At 31.3% G+C, this 7,375-nt stretch overlaps 2 protein-coding genes across 20 annotated transcripts in view; one reads left to right on the forward strand and one right to left on the reverse strand.

Annotated features, from left to right (window-relative positions):
• Nucleotides 1-7,375, reverse strand: part of LOC109545209 (histone deacetylase 11) — a 78,738-nt gene that overhangs the window by 42,046 nt on the left and 29,317 nt on the right. The window lies entirely within an intron of this gene.
• The window catches only part of LOC109545208, a 51,595-nt gene that overhangs the window by 14,114 nt on the left and 30,106 nt on the right, over nt 1-7,375 (forward strand). The gene's annotated exons all lie outside the window — the stretch shown is intronic.

Raw genomic sequence — 7,375 nt, forward strand, 5'->3', positions numbered from 1 at the left:
TTGTTCTAATTGAAGTGGGAAATTTGTAGAAATTTCTGAATATAAACTAGTTAAACTCGAAGTCGAAGCTTGATTAGAATTAATTTTTCGTTTTGGATACGATATATCTTCTAATACTTTAGATTTATGCGTAAATTTCTTCATTTACTTTTCATCCCTAATTAACAGGTACATCAACTATAGGAAATTACTGACTCACAGTTTGTCTCCCAGTATTTCGTCCTGTATCAAGCTGTACGTTGCTAGGTAGATTCACTATCCAGGGTAGTACTTCTTGTAGTGGACACTAGCACGGCTAATATGTCCTGTCTGGCTTCTTTCGTTGAGGCGAACCAGAAAGCGATGTTTGCCAGGAGTCACCAGATGCGTTGCGTTGGTTTTTCTTCGGAATTCTTCCTTGACTGTTGACATAGAGGGTGCTACTTGATCCAATTATGAACTTCCGAACTTCAACTCACGAACTTCGAACTTTTCACTAATTATTGAACTTTTATTCACACCCGGAAGAATCCTACCGACTGCGCCAATTTTGTTCTTTAAAATGCAACTTCGGTGTTTAAAAAACCTTATTTTAAAAATGACGAAATTACATCGAACGTACACCAAGCAGGTTATCTTAATGACTAACTACATGCGCAACTGTGGCCGTTTAAATAGGATAATATATGCTGAGTTGACAAAGTCGGTCTAGCTTGTACTAGATCGGTGGAAATGGCCATATAATTCTGTGATGACTTACAACCAGTCGAAAGTTCGAATGTAAAATACATGGCGCTGGAAATTACGGTTTAAAATAATATATTGCCATATCGGAAAAACGACGAAACTAGCAGGTAACCACATGATTTCTTACTAACAGAGTTCCATTAAGTATAGTGATTCGTTACTAAAGCAATATTATATATTTATTAATGTTCACCTGAAAAGTTTTTTGACCCGGAATTATTAAAAGGGCTTTTTTAGTTTTAACGCATGAAATAAGCTCGACTTTCGTTTGCACACTTTGCACTTTGCATTTTTACTCAGCACAGTCAAATTTCTACCTGAAAAAACCGCAATATTCCGTTGTCATAATTACGCACTTTTATAGGGATTTTCCTAAGGAGATACTACTATTGAAACCACTGGTTGCAAATGTTTCTAAAGTTGAAACTGCAGCAGTTTTTATTTAGTCAATCAGTCGAATTTTCGCATAATTGAAAAGCATAAATTTCCAAAGGCAGTATTTTTCTTATTTTAAAATCAATGGAAGAGTTGGTTGACGTCGAAAGATGACGTAAAACATTTTATCTCAAATGACGACTTACTATTTTTCTTCGTTTCAGGGATACTCGAAGTTGACTTAAGTTTCGCCAATTTTATGCTTGAAATTACATTTCGTGAAATAACTGTGCCGCTGTACCTTTAGATTAAATACATTTTCATCAAAACATCTACTTAAGTTCAATAGCTAGTTTCTAAATTTTATAAATGGCAGGGAGTTTTTTCTAAAGCTATTTTAGATGCGTCCACAAAATGGAAAGGCCAGCGTTCTTTTGTTCGACCTAACTTTAATTTAACAATTTTTTTCCATTAAGATTCAGTAAGCGGCAAATTTTATAAACATTCGATAAAACATAAAAGAAATATTTGGAAGTGTTTGGAACGGCTTCCACGTTTTTGATCAAAAGTTTAAAAAAAGTTTGCAAACTTCGTCTAAATAAAATGCTTTTTTATCACATATGCTTTATTCAATGTAAAATCGCTTGATTTCATGTATTGCAATAGCCATCAGTTTCGTTTCTCTCTAAACTAAATTTAAAACTGGAAAGTCTTATCAGAATTTTTAGAAAATACTAAATGTAGTTGAAAATAAATAGATAAAACTATGATTTATTTTGCATTGGGTGTAGCGCAAGAATGGATGTGATTGTGTGCAATTTATCTTTTATTACAGATAGTGTATTATAATATTTCGCACGTGAAAAATCACATTCCTTGAGTGAATAACCCGTTTTCTTGTTTTATTCCTTATTTTTTCCCAGCTTTCGGTTGTTTCAATAAATATGCAACAAAATTTACAATTATAACACTTAAAATTAATTTAGTAAAATAATTCTCTTGGAAATAAGAATAACTCAATTAATTTAGTTTATTTTTTATATATTCGCAGAATTATTCCAGTAAGATGGGGATATAACTGTTTATACATTGTTAGGATTCGCATTGTGTGCAAATATAAATGATGGCACTTATTACGTGTACTTACTTGTTATATTTCTTCATAATTTTTCACACTAAAGTCACAAAGCTGCCAGACTTTTTTAAATTTCTTTTTGTATAATATATTGAAAAATAGACCCGGCGTCCCCATCAGAGAGTTTAAAAGCTCCGATAATCTGTCATCAGCGCGGCTAATGATTTTTCGCTGTAAAAATTAATTAGCATGTTATGTTTTTATTATGCGAGTATACATTGATTTTGATGGAAATTATACTTCAACATGCCATAATATTACTAGGACGATATTTTGTACTAAACGCAGACGAGGTTTTGGGGCAGTTATTAGCTGACTTTTCCGGATAACAAGAAAAACAATTTAGAACGCTTGTTGTTTAAATTAGTCTGACATCCACTTTTATTTATGCTCCTTTGGCACAATTTCATTTGGGGTCGAGCAAATAATACGAGGTATAAGGACGATTAATTGGACAAACATACGAACATTAATTGCTTTATTCGACAACAACCGGAGTATGCTGATACGTTAAAAAAGCTATTTATGGAGCGTCATGAAATATTTAATAAGCATACTGTTCTGTTTATGTTGAAAAATTAATATATGCCATTTCAATGGCAAATAGCATCATTTTGTTCTTTGTCTCAAAAGTTGGTTTATTTATTTTTACTTTTCTTATTTCTGCAGATCAATATAATTATATGCCATAACAAGTTATGGCAAAGTATTTTTTTTTTAATTTTCAGAAAGTCATAGAGATTATCAATTGATCAGTTTGAAGGTCTGATTGATAAAAGTGCGCTCCCTAAACAAGTATTACATTTTTTCATTTTTTACCACAACAGTTTTCAGAGACGATCTTTGTGTGGCTTATATATAGATAATTTTTGCTACAATATCAATCAAAAATGCTACCTTTTAAATACTGCTGTTGTTATGGCTTCACATTAGCAATAAAAATATACGAACGATACAGTAATTCAATTGACCTAAACAGGAACAATCTGATAATATATCTTTCCAAGTTAATTTGTTGAGATTGATTTTCAGTTTGTTCCTCTTTTCGCTTTTCTTTTGCTCCTATTTGATTGGCTATATACAAAGAGAATTTAGCCACTTGATTATTGATAAGCCTTTAAGACAGCATTACATTTACATAACAATTTATGTAAAATTTCCATCTTTGAAATTGATGCTTTACAATCTATAACACTGTTTAAATTGGTCACATGTAAAATAGCATTCATTGCGACACAATTAAATTTATTTAAAAACAAATGCGTATGAACACTGTTGCTTACATCTGGTATTTCCAATAACGAAAGTACAGAAAAAGTAGCTTACCAAAATCAGGTTGATTCATGACAGAATCCGTATCGAAATACGCGAAGTGTTATCTGTACGAGCCAAAACGAATAAAGCGACAAAGATGCATTTGTTCAGATCCTTTTTATTTCTCGGGTATCCTACATTGTCAAAGCTGTGACGGCAAACAATAGAGAACGCAAATAGTTTTTGTAGAATGTGCCTCCGATCCAGACTTTAAACCGCTTTGTGATTTATTACTTCCTAGCGTGTACTTGTTTTCCAATACTGTAGATATTTACGTGTTTTATAATGTTGAGAAAGTGCAGTTATCTGCAAACGTTAAATTGCATATGTGAAAAACAGTTGCTTTTAATCAAACCACGTTGCATAAAAATTAATCTGTTTGAATTATATTTGTTGGTCTAAATTTAATTATTGTAGCAAATTTATTGCACAGTGGTCCTGCTCCTCGACGCAATTAGTCAATATAACCAGAAATTAATTTTATTGGTAGATATTTACTAATTAGTATTTTAATGCAGCATTGTAATGATTTTTTGGTAAATAATTCATGAACACCTATAGATACTACGTTTCCATTAACGTTATTGCTTGGTGACCGACAGCTGAAAGTTAGGTAATTGAGCTTTTTCACTTTAAAAAAATCCCACCCCAATTTCAATTATATCGAAAATTGTTTAAATTATCCTAATCTGCATGGCAGTTATTATTCTTGTTAACGGCCAACTCTAAACGTTCAATTGCCTGCCGCATAAAGCAAATATAATGAATAAATTTATCAAGATAACCCAGGCCATTAAGCTCTCGATTTCATAAAAAATATTTATTTTCCATTTAAAATGTTAATGGCATTTCTTATAAAAAATAATATACTTGAATAAATTTATTTTGGAATATAAATTTATCTTGATTAAGCAAACGTTAAACGGAAAACGAAATTGCCCGACAGTTTAATGAAAATATTCTCCATGATGTTTATTTTGAGGAAGATTGTTTTATTATTTGAGTGAAGAACTCTTATTTATATGACTAGTCAAAATAATGAAATCTTCTTGACCAATTAAAATATCCTTTTGCACACGCGAAAGTTTTCAAAGATAAACAAAGCGAAATATTTTAGACTCTTTAAAATAAATAATAAATGGTGCTCGTATATTGGTTTCTTTTAAACATGCAAGACCGAAAGGGAAATAAACAGGAGATATTATTTTTAGATGAAGTGTGGTTAATAATTTATAATACTCATGCTCATACTCATACTCACTCTCAAATCGATGTCGATGAAAACTGAAGATAGGTAGAGTTACCACCAAACAATTTAGCAAAAGTGTTCTTCTGTAGCAAGTTGTTTTCTGGAATATAATAGTTACCAGAACAAAATATCCGCAGCCATGCAAATCATAAATACCTATTAAAGTTGGATGATTTGAAGAGAATCTGCTTGCAAGACTACAATAATAAATAATGATATACAATTAACGAGTGCGCATTAGTCCCGTAGAGTAAAATTATTTTTATTATTAGTTTCCTAAAAATTCAGTAACTAAATTTATATTATTTTTTCGTTGCTTTTAATTAAAACATTTTGACGATTGGCATTATTACGATTTTTCAATTTTTGTCAATATATCGACATAGAAGTAGTTGAAATTAAGTCCATTGATTGCTTGAATTGAACGCTTGACTTATTTAAACATTTTGTTTAGGGTTTGGTCAATTAATTAAGGTAAAAAATTATCATATAAAACAGGCGTGACGTAATTGCAAATGATCTCCCTCTTGTTTAAAATGCAAAATGCATCTAACTAAATGTAACGTAAATTTAAAATATTTAAATGACCTGCAGACGTAATACTGCAAAAGTTCCACCACGACGTACGAAACGTTCTCTTTAAAATGACCTATTTTAAATTTTAATACGATTCCTCGAAAGATGGATCCCATCAGAGCAAATGAAAGATCTCTTATATTTCAACTTATTACTAGTGAAACTAGAACAGCAATTGCATGATTACTTTACGTAGAAACGGAATGAATCTGTTTTAAAATGCAAAATCGCTCCTTTAAAGGAACTTGAATTATATGGCTCAAATCGCATGTAAAGTGTGATCTGAATAAATTTTATTCATTCGGAAATTATTTAGCTGAAACAATTTACGAAATGAAGAAAATTCTTTGGGCTAGTTATAAATAATTTGAAATTAGTTGAGTTTTGCCTGCAATAAACTGTAATATATATGCATATAGGTTTCTAGTCAGTGTTTTTCAAATGCAAACCGAATTGATTTGGTCGCTGGAGTACAAAGATATTCACGTACGGGAAACTTCCTGAGGCAGCGTACAAATAGATTCACTTTATATTAGAAATCTATTTCCGTTTTATTCAATTGAAGAGTTGCACACATTTGAACCATTTCCTTTTACTATCCTAGCGTTATCCTTTTAATGTTTTCTTTAACGGTCGTTTGGTATTCCGCGTTGCACACCTAATTATATTATTTATCAAAACTTTGTTATGTCATTCGTGAAAGTAACAAGTTATAAGTATCAATTAAAGTTCATTTTACCAGAATTAACTTTTCTCATGCTCGCCAAGCAGATATTTAGCTTGCCGTCAAGTTGCAAGTAAATCCAACCTTTCAAGCGGTTTGCAAGTTTTCATTCTTTCTTAGCTAACAACTATTGAAGCATATTATGCTCGACAATAAAGGATATGGTTACGTACATACATAAGCATTATCGCAATTATTTAAAGCGAAGAAGCGGAAATAATACTGTCCGATATCTTCCTACAGATCGAGGGACAATGATATTATTTAGGTTCACTTTATGAGACGATTATGATGAGCAAACTTGCAGCTACATTATACATTATTGAGCAGTTCATTGGATTTTGACGCCTTATGCAATATTGATAAGAGGAACTACTAAATACTATGTTGAATTATCGTCGCCACATTTCATAGGTCGTTACAGCCGAACTCTTTAAAAAGTTAATTGATATTTTAAACAAATTTGCCACCACAGTCCAAACAATGGCCTTTAAAAGCTTTCTGTCGTCATTTTACTTTTAAAATTATTTTTTCAGTTAAGCATGGAAAGCTTTGTATTATGTTGATTTTTTAAATTTAAAAGTCATTACCTATCGTTAAACTACTGTTTGGAATAGTTGTGACATTTTTAGTTTTGGACCAGGATAGGTTCGAAATCAAAGAATTTTACATAGAGCGAATTTTCCAGATTCAAATGTTTCGATTTCTATAATACATTTTACCCATCTTTATCAATCCAAGGTTGATTATCGATTCCCTCTGCGTGTTTGTTTAAATTATTAACGCTGTTTAACTGTTTTGTTTGAGGAATATTATTTTAAACAATTTCAGATCTGTAAGGATGACGCTAACGTAGTTTTAAATTCCTAATTATTTAGTTTTGTTTGGAATGGGCGATTAGTAATTAGAATAATTCCACATTGAACCGTCGCACTGATTCATCCGTATTTGGTTTCAACGACGAAACTTTATAATTAAACCAGTTTCCGTTAATTTTAAAAGCGCAGCTTCATAAGCATGTTAAGCTTTTATCAAATGTTAAAACGAAAGTTTGTTCAAATTCTCATAAACCTGCCCTTGAACTCACACTTGAAAAGTATCTCATTCGTATTATTAGAGACAGTATTATGTGTGTGATCACCATTTGATCAACGTCATACAGGAAAATGGAATATGTGATAAATTCCAAATTAAAATCAAATCCTGGGTTCTTCAGTCATTTATTGTCTATTTATCAATTAAAAAAACGTTTCGGTGTTTTCCACCATCATCAGTT

Source organism: Dendroctonus ponderosae, unplaced genomic scaffold (assembly GCF_020466585.1).
Source record: "Dendroctonus ponderosae isolate FM_Combo_2020 unplaced genomic scaffold, Dpon_F_20191213v2 Dpon_F_20191213_1, whole genome shotgun sequence".
NCBI lineage: Eukaryota > Metazoa > Arthropoda > Insecta > Coleoptera > Curculionidae > Dendroctonus > Dendroctonus ponderosae.